The following is a 14,979-nucleotide window of genomic DNA, read 5'->3' as shown; positions in this document are numbered from 1 at the left end:
ATGGTCAAGCGTAAATAATTCACGAAAGTCAACTATATAAACCCTTTTCATGTACATCCAACCACCAAGGGACCATTATGGTCACTAACATGGGTATCTACTCAATCCTTGGTCAAAAACATGCAAAATGGGGCACAAACGGGTCACTCGGTCGAGTGAAAAAGGCCACTCGGCCGAGAATCGGAGCACTCGGTCGAGTGAATGGAGCCCTCGGCTAAGTAGCACTGGGCAGCCTCGAGTTTAAAAAGTGGTCTCCAATCTCCACCTAGTTCATCATATAAATGTAAATAACTCCAATGGTGACTACTACACCATTGCCTATCTCAAAAGTAAACACATTTTGGCCTTATGGCCAAGATTATATACCAAGAAATAAAATGTTCAAGTCTCATTCGAGGAAAATATTAGGTTAGTCCGACTAAAAACAATCAAATCTAATCAGAGGACTTCCTCCTCTTACCAAGTCTTTTTGTCCACCGGACCAAGGCTTCTTCTTTGTTCACTAGTGATTCCTCTCTTCGGGTGCTACGTTCCTTGCTTCTTATCTTTCCCAATGTGTCCGTTGCCGTATCCTCAATCACCAGATTATCATAGCCGCCATCATGATCCATAGGTCCCGATGCCATACCCGACGCTCCTCCTCCGCTTTCACTTACTTGGTAAGCACCGATTCCACCTCCTTGATATGTGTCGCCAAGGAAACTCCCGGTGGCATAGTGAGGTCCCGCCAAAGGACCAAGCAAGTGTTCCTCATCAAAAAGGAATCTTAGTACCCCAACCCGATGGTTGGATACCATAGGCCTTAAAGACACCCGAAGTATTCCCATCCCCGGACCAAAAGCTAGGACGTTGAGTGGGTCTTACACCTTGATTGTAGGCAAACACATGCATGTCCCTTAGAACTAGGGAGTGGTTTACCCGATCGATAAGGTTCGACATTGGGTATTGGTGGTTATAGGCCGGTTGGCGTTGGGTATATTCCCCGGTATGCGATGGCATGTGCATAGAATGCCTAGGACGGTTACGAAGTGGTGAAGGCATGGGCATATATGAAGATGACGAGGTATATGTATAATGTCTAGGGCGATCGTGGGACAGTGAAGGGATGGGCATATATGAAGACGATGGATCATGCATCGAGTGATAAGGGAGCCCATGGGGTAGTATCGGTGTATGAGCCCGTTCTACTTCTTCATCCCTTAGGGCATAGGTAAGCTCAACCGGAGTATGAGGTGGTGTCATGTTGGGTAGGTGAGAGGTTTCGGGCAATCTCTCCGGCGCGGGAAGCCTCATGTACAAGTTCATGTTCACTTTCCACGAGTAGCCATTCTTGTCCTTCCTATCCGCAAACCAGAACATGTTCTTCATATAGGTGATGTCAAAGTACGACACTTCCATACTCATAGGCCTATCAATCTCCCCCGGTTCATAACCCAATAGGTTCTTTGCCAACCTAGTCACTAGAACACCGCAATCAAAAGAGCACTTGTCGGATTTGGTCATCCTCTCAAATGTTAGGCTCACTATGGTCACGGGGCTAATGTAGAAACGTCTTCATAGCGTGGGTTGAGGTAGGAGCTCAAACGTATCACTTCCGTGAAGTTGATTTTGCTAGGATCTTTCCTGCCATAAAGGATATTGGTCATAAGGCGAAGGAAAACTTTCAAAACGGGGTGTTCCACATCATTTATTTTCATTGCACTCACCTCGGCACGTTGGTTACCCGTATAAAGATCCATGTACCTTGTCGCTTTCATATCTTTTTCCACCTTGTCATAGGTATGTAGACACCTCGTCTCTACATCTCCCGCCAACCACCCAGTGATGATTGGGCCACATGTTTAATCATGCGGAGCGATTTATGAGATTTCGTAAGTTCGTTGATATGTGGTAGCTAAAACAGTTGAGTCAACCCCATGGTCGTTGTCTACGTGCTGATACGGGCATTTTGACAGTAATTACAGTATATTTGGAGTCCGGGTCAAAAATCGTTTCCATTTCCTAAAACCGTCTTAAGCCGAGTCGGAATGTTCTAGAATTTTCTAGAGTGTTATTCCTTAATTTTATCTTTTATTATTTAAAATCACGGTGATGTGACTCATATTTGAGCACCTTTAGTCCCCGAATTAATCTCGTTCCTATGCTTTATAGAACTTATTTGGGTAATTTATTATCTTTAGTTTCCCATTTTGCATATTCTTTGAGGTTATGTGTCCTTGGTAGGAGAGGATGACTAACCTTGCATTTATGAGGCGGAATGGAGCTAAATTGATCGCATCTAATGACCAAGCATCAAGGAGAAGACCAACACTAGAGGCATAAGTAGATAATAAAGTGAAATGGGCAATGATGAAAAGATCTTTGCATCCCCGACATGATCCTTGCGGATTGTTAAGGAGCAAAAGAAGAAAAGTAGTCTGTCCCAGAATCCGAGCGGATCATACACGATCCGGGCGTCTCTGAGTATTATGATCCGGGCGTCTTGTGCCCAGGACGAGTGGCTTGCAGCAGCTCGATCCGAGCGTCTTCCCCAGGATCTGAGCGGATCACAAGTCAGAACAACCTGTGTCTCATCACGGGACGAGCAGATCAACACGGAACTAGCTAGAGGATCCACTCATTTCCCTCGAGAGGAGCATTTCCTCAACTTTTCTTAGGGTCTTAATAGTCATTTAAGCCCTTAGTAACCCTAATCCGTGTACCTAATCTTTAGTATAAATACCCCTTTGTACTACCTAGATTAGCATCAAGTTAGAATCAAGTTGTAATCAATCCTTAATCAAGTCTTAATACTCTCAAATTAGTCTTAATTTAGTTATAATACAATTCTCAATATTAATCACATCTTAATGTTTCCTTAGTTTCTCTATTGTTCTTCCTTTATTTTGGGTAATTAGAAGATTATTTGGGTTTATTTGGAGGATTGACAACTTTCCATCAATCATCAAGTACTTCTATTATTCTTTGCTTTAGTATTTGGAATCATCTTCATAGGTATAATTCTCTCTTAACCTTGTTTAATTATTGTTAATCACTTTCATTTATTCATCATGTTTTGCTTTGTTAGTATGATTGACAACCTTATTAACATGCTAACCTTGATCGTGAGTGAGTAGTTTCCTTAGCTAGGATTAATGGGGAATTAGAGGAAACCAACATGGGGATTGATCTATGCCTAATCTAATATGTTATCATAATTAATTTGCTTGCTTGTTGTGATTTCAACTTATGCACATGTTATGTTTGATGAAATACGAGCCTATGAATCCTTGCATTTTTTACCCATCACCTATCTTTTCAATGAGGCTTGTAAGCTTATACACCAACTCAAGCCTCATTAGACCATGCATATAGTTGAATAGGAAGGATTAAGTCGACTTGTAGGTGTTGTACAATCTAATCGATTCGGCTCCGGGACCCAAACCTTCTTAGGGATTGTAAGCTTATACACCAACTCGATCCCATCACAACAATAAGTGCTTGCATCTAGTAGAGAACATGTTTGTATGATCAACTCCCATGAATCCGCTATGAACCCATGACACCCTAGTGCCTTTAATCAATTGTTTACATCTCCTTTATTTGCCTTACTTTGTTTTCATTAATTTACTTTCATCTTGTTGATTAGTTTAGTTGATCTCCTATCTCAACCCAATTGTCACACCTTAAGACACAACCATTTGCAATTGAGAATCCTACATCAATACCCGTCCCTTAGGATCCGACCTTTACTTGCCTCTTTACTAAGAGTAGTTTGCGAAGGTATAAATATTGTTTTGGTTGGTAGCTTTTGACGACGAGTTTAAACCGGACCAAAAATGGCGCAGTTGCCGGGGACGGTGTTAAGTTGATTTGATTTTCATTAATTGTTTTTAGTTGTGTCTTTCTTTACCTTGTGGAAGTCAATCTCCTCAAGGTTGTTCTAATTGTTTTCAAGTTGTTTGATATTTTGCATGACTAGGAGATCACAAGGTAAACATGTTACCCATTGATCTTGAAATTGAAAGAACCTTAACCAACAATAGAAGAGTTTCTAGAGGTACTTCAAGAGTTGTAGGTATTGGAGAAATTGTGGACATTCAACCAAATAACATTGAGTTTACCAACCCTTTTGCAAGATAAGGAGAGGACAACCCAATACAAAATCCACCATAAAATCAACCCACAATGCCTAAATTTTCATCACATTCCGTACCAACCGAGGAGAACCTTCCAAATGGTACTCCTACACCACCACATTTAACCGGTAATTTTATTGCCAAATGCGCATTCATACAACTAGTTGAGAGAAGTCAATTTGGAGGGATGCCTAGTGTAGACCCTCATTCACCTATGGAGACTTTTTGTGACTATTGTGATGCGATTACTCAAACCGGAGTTACTCAAGACCAAATTCGATGGGTATTATTTCCTTTTTCTTTAATTGGTACCGCAAAACAATGGTTGAAAAGCCTAGACAAGACTACCCTTGGTATTGACTCATGGAAGAAGTTGGCACTTGCCTTCTACAAGAAATTCTATCCTCCAGAGAAGACCAATATGTTGAGAGCCCAAATCACCGGGTTCAAACAAAGGTATGAGGAATCATTGTATAAAGCATGGGAGAGATTTAAGTACACTTGTCGTTTTTGTCCACACCATGGACTTAGCGAGTGGTTCCTTATGCAACAATTTTGGAATGGTCTATATGAAGACTCTCGCAACATTATCAATATGGGATCCAATGGTATTTTTACCGAAGTTGATGACAATCAAACATGGGCAAAAATTGAAGAGATGGCGGTTCATAATTCACAATATAGTAGGCCTCGAAAGGCCACTAGAGGAGGAAAGCATGAGGTAGATTACATCACTCAATTGGGTGCTCAACTAAGTGCTCATATTAACCCCATCAATTTGAAGTTTGAGAAGGCCATGGCTAAGCTTGATGAAGCTTCCAAATCACCCAAAAAACATGTTAATGCTATGGTGGCATCATCCTCAATTCCAAGTGGAGTATGTGAGAGTTGTGGAACTTTGGGACATGACCAAAGTGAATGCAGGGGAACAAGTGAACAAGTGAATGCTTTCCAAGCATACAAGAGTAGCACCCCTTATTCCAACTATTATAACGAGAATACCAAATTCCATCCAAACCTTTCAAACAAAAGCCAAAATGTTCAAAACCCTCAACCAACATACACCCCACCTCCAATGAGAAATCAAGCTCAAAGACCCTTTTACAACCAAAGCCAAGGTCATCAAAATCAACCCTATTATAATCAATCTAATGATCAAGGTTTTGATGTTCAAAAAGTGGTCCTCCAAATGCAAAATAACCAACAAGAATTTTTCACCCAAATGCAAAAAGATAGCCAAGCCAAAGACATCACCATCAATAACATACTAGCCCACACCAAAATGTTGGAAACCCAAATGTCTCAATTAGCATCTTCTAGCTCTCAAAGACAAAAGGGGCAATTACCACCTCAAAGTAATCCCCCAAGACATGAGTTGGTTAGTGCCATCCATTTGAAGAGTGGTACGAGGTATGAAGGGCCGAAGAAGCCGATTGATGAAGATATTGCGGATGCTAGTGACAAGCAATAAGCTGTGGAGAACTCTAAAGAAGAAGAACCCACCGCCTAAGAGGTTTCAAAGAAGAAGAATGAAGATAAGGCTAAGGAAAAAGAGCCTATTGTGATTAGACTTCCATTCCCAAGTCGTCAAGCTAAGCCTAAGTTTGATGAACAACTTGGAAAGTTCATGGAAATTGTGAAGAACTTAGAAGTCTCAATCCCATTCACGGAATTGATCAATCATGTTCCGGCCTATGCAAAGTACATGAAAGATATTCTTACCAAGAAGAAATCTATCTGGAAGCTAGAGACTATTGCCTTCACCAAAGTGAGTAGTGCTATTCTTCAAGGAAGTTCACCTCCAAAACTCAAAGATTTGGGAAGCTTCTCTATTCCATGCACCATTGGCAACACTACAATCAACAAAGTATTATGTGACCTTGGAGCAAGTATAAGTGTCATGCCATACTCGGTATGCAAGAGGCTAGGAATGGGAGAGCTCAAGTACACTAACATTACTCTTCAAATGGCGGATCGATCAACAAAGATACCTTTAGGGGTATGAGAGGATGGGCCCGTGAGAATTGGCAAGTTCTTCATCCCGGTAGACTTTGTCATTGTACACATGGAGGAGGATTCCAACATTCCTATCATCCTAGGAAGACCTTTCTTGTACACCGCGGGAGCGGTAATTGATGTGAAACATGGAGAGCTTACACTTGAAGTGGGGGATGAGACAATCACTTTTAATCTTGACAAGACAATAAGAGCTCCCCGACTACATCAGCCATGGTTCATGGTCGATCATTATAGCTGAGAAAGGGATAGGAAGAAGTTGGCATCTCAATGCAAAGATCAAGCTATGGGTAAAGAATCACCACCCATATGGACGAAGAAAGTGGATAATCCTCAAGATTCTCTATCCGGAGGGCAAGGAAATTTCAACATCAAAGAGACCTTGAATAGCTCACCACCAATCATGACAAGTAAGGAAGAAGGCCTCATTGGCCATGACAACAAGAAAGAATAGTTTCTTTCATCAACTCATCACATCATTGGGGAGCAAGCTAGTGAAGTTTGTGGTCTATGGGATGACGAATTTGTAGGATTAGTCAATCCTTACATTGGTAGTGCTATGACCTTAGACCAAGGCTTTGGTGATAATCTTGACTCAAGTCACCACCATGAAGAACACAATGTGCAAAGATCTATTGAAGACCTTTATAATGACAATGAACAAGCCTTTGACTACTTCTACAAGGTGTTGAGCAACATCAATAACACCTTGGCTATGCCCCCTTGACATCTCATTCAAGAATGAGAGTTTGGTGGAGTCCTCCCTAAACCACCATTTGTAAATATTCTAACCCTTAACTTGCATTTTACTTTTCGTATTCCATTTTTGTCAATTTTGGATTTGCAATTTCATACTTTGATCAAGATTATCATTGAGAGAAAAAGTGAGGGAGGTATTTTAATGTGTTTTGATGTGTAGTGTTTGATCTAGTGTGGGGATAGCAAATGTCTAGGCTATCCGAGCCTTCATAGTGCACCCACAGTGATGAACAAAGCAATGAAGAAAGAATGATATGGGAAATAAAGATCTCCATGGGTGGAACTGAACTCGTGGGTACAGGAGAAGATCCGAGCGTCCCAGGTGGAATCCGCTCGAGCTGGGCATGATCCAAGCATCCTGGCTCTAAGACGCTCATCTTGGAAGTGCTGAAATTGAAAATTTTAGTCCGTTCAAAAATCTGAGCAGATTACATAGAAGACGCCCGTACTAGTCCTGAAGCCGCTCGTCTCAGGATAGATCTACGCGTCCTGGCTGCTTCAAAAATTTAAAGTTCACACTGTTTATGAATCCGAGCGTCCCCAATGAAGACGCTCGTCTCCTGCAGAAATCCGCCCGTCTCCTGCAGAATCTGCGCGTCTCAGCACGGGTTAGAAATTCCTGAGCAGACTGTCGGTAAATCCGAGCGTCCCCAGCCCAAGACGCTCGTCTCCCATGCTATTTGGCTATAACACCGGATTAAAATCTCCTCATCCCCAATTCATTTCTTTCTTTCAAAATACAAACACACACCTTTCTCCCTCAAAACCCTCAATCCCCTCATCAACAAAACAAAAATTCCTCATCCAAATTCACCCAAATCAAATCAAAACTTCCTGTGGACGCGGGCCCACGGGGGTCGCTCGGGAGTGAAAAGCGATCAAGCTTTGCAATTATGGAGTCGCCACCCATTTATTGTGGAAAATTGGAAACCGTTCGAATACCTTATGCCATGTCAAGACACAAAGTAGTGACATGAACACCAAGAACTCGTTACCCTTAGCATTCTATGTCTAGAATGACTCTCGTGGATGCCAATGAACACGGATGTTCACAGAGATCTGGAGTAAGGGGTGAGGGTACTTATTAGGAAGCCCTTTTGATCGAACACCTAATCCAACCCGTCTCGATAGCGGCCTCTACTAATGATTAGGGAAAATCATCTATACTTGATATGTTGTCGATTATATGCATGCAATGCAACATCCATTAAATTAATCCTAGCATGTGAGAATTAACTAAGTCGGTAGACACATAATTTAACATGCATTAATGTCGAGGTAGAAATTTAGGTTAATTGCATGTGAGAGCATACAAACAAACAATAATAAAGAAATACAATAAAAATACAATGATTGAAAATTACAATAATTACAATGGATTATTTGATCTACGTCGAAAATACATTCAAAACGGATAATTTGAGAAAAAGTGATACGTGCATTTTATATAGTCCTTTTAGGCCTATTTATGCACGTATTTCTATGCTATTATCGTAGTTTTATGCTACGAAATGCCCCGAATATGCTACTTTGGTTTGTTTTGTCTTAGTTGCAGGAATGAACCAGAAAGTAGTGAAATCGAGCCTTTTACCATCCGTTTAGCATGCATTTGGAGGAAGAGTGAATTTGGAGCGGGAATGTAGCTATTTTGGGATGCGCAAAGAAGAAAGATAGCTAGGCGAGCAAAGAAAGAACTTCAAATTGCTAGTGTCGACTTTGAAGAGCCATATCTAGAGTTTTACAATTGATTTTTAGGTTATTCCAATTGGAGATGAAATTTTGTCGTCTTAGCTTTCCAACGCCACCAGAATCGCCCTGTTTGCCCAAGTAACGAAGAAATGGCAGCCGTTTGAAGTTCAGTGCGCTAAGTAGGAAATTGTGCGCTGGAAAGTACTCGATCGAGTAAAATTATGTTCGATCGAGTCCTTTTTCTACTCGATCGAGTAGTTTCATTTTTGGATTTACTCGATCGAGTAGATTTTCTATTCGATCGGGTGGTTTAACCTTTATTTTACTCGACCGAGTAGTTTAAATTACTCGATCGAGTGGTTTCTCTTATGGGCTCGGGCTTTTAGCTTTAATCCGTCATTAGGTTAAATAAAATCCTATTTTTCTTATAAATAGGAAGGGGAGACGTCATTTGTAACTCTCCACACACATCACACGTTACTTTTTCCTCTGGTTACTGTTGAATACTATTTTCTCTCGTATTTTCCGGATACTTTTCTACTGTAATTTTCTTCCTTTCCCCTTTTTTCTTTAATTTAATTAATGATTATTGTTTTTCTTCCCTTTATTCTTGTTCTTTCTTTATTTATGTCTAGCTAATTCTCTCTGCTAGGATTAGGTGATTCAATGGACTAATGTTAAATTGCTAATTAGGTTTATAGGTTGTCGTTGTTGTTTTAGTCTATGTTGTTAATCGCTGCTATAATTGTATCCTGCTAGTTGAATCAATGCAATTAGACTTTTAATTTTGGTAAGCCTTGACCTACACCGAAAGGTTGGAAGGGGTGAGACCTGCAGTGAACAATAGGATGCTTTAGTAAGGGCGAAATTTAAGCTAATGGCATTTTAGGGCGAATTGAGACCGAAAGGAGATATTCATTGCCCCTTAGACCGATACATCGACTGATCTGTTACCTTAACTGCGATTGACTGACGTTCATTGATGACCAGAAATCCTAGTCCTCTCCCCCTTGCTTGTTAATTCCTCTCATTTCTATTTCTCTTGCTTTATCTTATTTAGTTTAGTCAAACAACTCAAAACCCCCAACTTGTGACATAGACAGACCGAATAGACAAGTAGATAGTGACCGCCTCCCTGTGGAGATCGACCCTACTTACCGCTGACTTCTGTTAGTAATATCTAGGTATTTTATTTTTGGTACTGAAACGACGGTATCAAATTTTGGCGCCGTTGCCGGGGAGGCAACTATTTTATTTACTTGTTACTTTTTGTCTGTCTATAGCCTCAAGGAGTTTATTCCTTGAGGCAGTTCTTATCTTTTTCCTTAGTGCTATTTTGATAGGCCTTACAGGTTCTACCTAGACAGTTCTAGGTAAAAGATCATCAAAGGGAAGGTTTGAGTACCTTTGACCCGTCACCTATGTCCCATTATATGGCGCAAACAGTGATTTGCTCATGGGAGATGTGGTGTTTGCTTGAGCACAATGCAGCCTTTGCATGGCGAGAAAATGACGCGGTCTACGAGTTCGAGCTTCGTGGACGAGCTAGCCAATCCTCTCGTAGTTGTGACGCCACATCCGCCCTATCAACGAGGCTACCAACAGCCTCCATTTATCTGGCCACCGCGACAAGAAGCTCCTCCCCCTGATAAGCAGAAAGAAGAGATTGCTGAGTTGAAGTCTTTGATGAAGGCACTTGCACTCAAAAGGCAAGAATATGATAGACAGGTTTTTGCTCAAATTGATGAGCTCGAGTCCCAAATAGCTCATTTAGCTGTTTCTGATGACCGGGATGACTCGGATTGCGAAGTTCTATCGATTAGTGACGCTTGTACGAGGATTTTAGCACTGTACAACAAGAATCACTCGATCGAGTGAAATATATTGGTCGATCGAGTGAAATACCTGAAGAATCGTTCGATCGAACACTTTATTCCACTCGATCGAACAGCTGCTTAGAGGGAGTACTCGATCGAGCTGTTCCAAGTGCTCGATCGAGTGATTATCAAGAGGAAAGTTCTCGATCGAGTAATAAATCTGCTCGATCGAGTAGTTTGGCCAGTGAGAGCAATGATTTGTTACTTGGGTTCGTTTTAGACGACAATTTTGATGATGACGATGGTTATGGTGAGTCTCCCCTTTTCAAAGCTGAGTTGGATGCGCTTGAGGCTGCGATTTACGGGACGGTTTCCACAGAGGAGGCAGCTGAGTTAGTGATTGCTCCTAACACGGATGAGGTAATATATTCTTTTGTCAATGATTCCGACATTGAGAGCAACCAACCCGAGGTAGTAAACGATAATTTTATTATTGTTTGTTTAAATAGTACATCGCCTCATTTGACTCATGCTTTGTATTTTAATACTATACCCCCTCCTAGTTGGACTAGTAGTTTAATAGTTTTTCACCGTACTTATCGTCACAAACTTATTAATCTAAAATGGAGCCCTAAATCATTATTAATTGCTCCTGAGCTCCTTTATTTTGTGGACAAATTTAGGAGCTGTCATAGGAAATTTGTTAGACTTAAACGGTCGTACATTTTTATTTCCTATTTCTTTATTCCACTGTGGTGCTACTTACATTTTTGTGTAGCACATGCGCAACTGTTTGATCGGTTGCTGCGCGCTTTGAGCTATTTTGACCAGGCTAATTAATGAGAGGCTCGAAGAAAAGAAGGTCGAGCTGGGACCTGACTGAAACTAGCGTTACCCGGGAGGCAACCCGGAGATTTTATTTTTAGTTGTTTTTCAAACATTTCAGTTTTTATTTTGTTTAATAATCGGTTCTCTCGATCGAGTTTTCTTGCTTTGATTCGCTTCCTATGACGCCACTATGAAGTTTGTTTTGCGACCTCCCATGTTGTCTTTGGCTGGTTTGGGAGGTCCCTTCTTCGCGTTATCTTGTAAGTTTTCCGCATCTTCACTCTCCTTTTTTAGTTTGCATTTCCTTTCCCTATTTTTGGGTACAATGAGGGCATTGTACGGTTTGGTTTGGGGAGGTTATGCATCCATATCTGTGTCTGCATCTTCTTTTTATTGCATTTCTGTTGTCACGTTTAATTTCCGTTTGCATTGTTGTTTATTCTTATTAAAATTCAAAATCTCATAAAAATTTGAAAATTTCAAAAATTCAAAAAATCCACGTTTATTTTTGCATATAGGTTGAGTCGGAACGGTGAATTTCAGTGATGAAATTGCACTGTAATTTGTCTTTTTGCTTAAGCCTTGCATTAAACTGTTATCTTTTAGCTATGTCTTATTGCATATCTACGAGTTAATGTTAAAATTTAGCTGAACGAATAGACTTGACCCGATAAATTGGCAAACTACTCCATAAATTCCGAGTCTTAGAGCCCATAACTGGTGACATTCATGACCGGTTCATTAGGAATTGCGAGTAGTACTCTTTGCATAGCATGTTCATCATTTTTGCACTTTTATGACATTCAATTTCTTGTCAAATGCACACATTCGGGTTTGTGGTTGGTGTCACATGTAGGGAGGTGCTTACATTTCCCCTTTCTTTCATTTTTACCCATTTAACTCCACATTAGCCAAATTTGCCTGTGACCCTTAGCTACATCCAAATTTAGCCTGCCTTGTCAAGCTAGTTTAGATTGTTTTGCGGTATATAATTTATTGTGCCAAATTTGGCTTGTATCCATCGACTTGGAGTTGGTATTTGATGAAGAAAAGGAGGTTGATGAAAAAAAACGTGAAAAATGAAAAAAAAAAGAATTCGAAAAAAAAAAGAAAAAAAAATGTGAAGAAAAGAAACCGAAAAAAAATAGAAAAAAAAGAAAGGAAAAAAAAAGAGTTTGTATTGTTGACGGTTTCGCTCCTATGCTTTATTTACATATATTGAGGAGTATTTTCAGTTCGGTTTGGTGAGTTTGTGCCAAATGAAGGGCACTCGTGCTTAAATCTATAATTGAGTTGGAAATGGATGTTGTCACATGGTTTTGTTTAGGTACTAGCTTGGCCGCCTATACCTCCACATTCCCATAAATGTTTTGCCTTTTCTTACCCATTGCCTCACTTTACCATATTTTTGTAAGCCCTCGGCTGTGATAGGACCTTGTTTGGTTGGAATGTGTGTACGGTAGCTAGAATTGTCTATCATATTAGTTGCATGCATGTTTATGTGGGTCGTAGTCTAGGTGAGCGACTATTTTTCTTTCTCTCTTACATATATATGTTCACCCTTTGCTTCATGAGAGAAGAGTGGCCCGTGAGAGTCCATTATTAAAGGTCTTGCAAGGTCGACGGTTCGGCTTTATTATAAACATCTTACAACTCGTTTGCATTTGACTGTTTGCTATAAGTGTTAGTTTGCTTGCATTAAATTGGTTTAAGTGGGCATTTGTAGCTAGCTCTGAGTTATCTTTTCCGTTCCATTAGTTTGCATTTAGTTTACTCGAGGACGAGTAAAGGTTTGGTTTGGGGAGATTTGATACGTGCATTTTATATAGTCCTTTTAGGCCTTTTTATGCACGTATTTCTATGCTATTATCGTAGTTTTATGCTACGAAATGCCCCGAATATGCTACTTTGGTTTGTTTTGTCTTATTTGCAGGAATGAACCAGAAAGTAGTGAAATCGAGCCTTTTACCGTCCGTTTAGCATGAATTTGGAGGAAGAGTGAATTTGGAGCGGGAATGTAGCTATTTTGAGATGCGCAAAGAAGAAAGATAGCTAGGCGAGCAAAGAAAGAACTTCAAATTACTAGTGCCTACTTTGAAGAGCCATATATCGAGTTCTAGAATGGATTTTCAGGTTATTCCAATTGGCGATGAACGACTGTCCTCTTAGCTTTCCAACGCCACTGGAATCGCCCTGTTTGCCCAAGTAACGAAGAAATGGCAGCCGTTTGAAGTTCAGTGCGCGAAGCAGAAAATTGTGCGCTGGAAAGTACTCGATCGAGTACAATTATGTTCAATCGAGTCCTTTTTCTACTCGATCGAGTAGTTGCATTTTAGGATTTACTCGATCGAGTATATTTTCTATTAGATCGAGTGGTTTAAGCTTTATTTTACTCGATCGAGTAGTTTAAAAGTACTCGGTCGAGTGGTTTCTCTTATGGGCTCGGGCTTTTAGCTTTAATCCGTCATTAGGTTAAATAAAATCCTATTTTCTTTTAAATAGGAAGGGGAGACGTCATTTGTAACTCTCCACACACATCACACGTTACTTTTTCCTATGGTTACTGTTGAATACTATTTTCTCTCCTATTTTCCGGATCCTTTTCTACTGTAATTTTCTTCCTTTCCCTTTTTTCTTTAATTTAATTAATGCTTATTGTTTTTCTTCCCTTTATTCTTGTTCTTTCTTTATTTATGTCTAGCTAATTCTCTCTGCTAGGATTAGGTGATTCAATGGACTAATGTTAAATTGCTAATTAGGTTTATAGTTATCGTTGTTTTAGTCTATGTTGTTAATCGCTGCAATAATTGTATCCTGCTAGTTGAATCGATGCAATTAGCCTTTTAATTTTGGTAAGCCTTGACCTAGACCGAAAGATTGGAAGGGGTGAGACATGTAGTGAACAATAGGATGCTTTAGTGAGGGCGAAAGTTAAGCTAATGGCGTTTTAGGGCGAATTGAGACCGAAAGGAGATATTCATTGCCCCTCAGACCGACACATCGACTGATCTGTGACCTTAACTGCGATTGACTTACGTTCATTGATGACCCGAAATCATAGTCCTCTCCCCCTTGCTTGTTAATTCCTCTCATTTCTATTTCTCTTGCTTTATCTTATTTAGTTTAGTCAAACAACTCAAAACCCCCAACTTGTGACATAGACAGACCGAATAGACAAGTAGATAGTGACCGCCTCCCTGTGGAGATCGACCCTACTTACCGCTGACTTCTGTTAGTAGTATCTAGGTATTTTATTTTTGGTACTGAAATGACGGTATCAAAAGAAAGAATAAATAAATTAGGTTAGAAAAATAAACAGATTAGTGGTGATAATATGATTAATATTTAATTAATATGTAAGCTAATAACTAGGTCAAAGCAACAACAGAAGGTCAGAGGCAGAATTCAACCCGGAACAGGCGCAGCAGAGCTGCGTCCTTTGGAAGAGGCGCAGCAGTTGCTGCATCTGTTCCTGACCTGAATTATGGTTGTGAAGCCGGAATTGCGTGTTGTTTAATGTTAATTGGTGATTTAACGGTTGATTAATATTTGACTCGGATAGAAGTGATTTAGCGTATTATTTACATATGATTGGGTCATAAAAACAATAAAACATGAATAAAATTAATTAGGGCAAATCAATAAAAAGGTTAATTATGGGATTAATGATACAAATTATCAAACTAATCAAATTAATTAGGTTATTAATTCGAAACTATTGATGATGATGACGATAAACCGACGAAAATATA

At 40.0% G+C, this 14,979-nt stretch overlaps 1 non-coding gene across 1 annotated transcript; it reads right to left on the bottom strand.

The window, feature by feature from the left end:
* Window positions 1-4,539: 4,539 nt before the first annotated feature.
* Window positions 4,540-4,646, bottom strand: LOC141625543 (small nucleolar RNA R71). Its single transcript, XR_012535317.1, has one exon. It is a non-coding gene; the product is annotated as a small nucleolar RNA R71 (small nucleolar RNA).
* Window positions 4,647-14,979: the final 10,333 nt, after the last annotated feature.

The sequence above is a fragment of the Silene latifolia genome, chromosome X, assembly GCF_048544455.1.
Source record: "Silene latifolia isolate original U9 population chromosome X, ASM4854445v1, whole genome shotgun sequence".
Taxonomy (NCBI): Eukaryota; Viridiplantae; Streptophyta; class Magnoliopsida; order Caryophyllales; family Caryophyllaceae; genus Silene; species Silene latifolia.
Note: the sequence above shows the minus strand (reverse complement) of the source record. Positions and strands in the feature narration are given on the sequence as shown.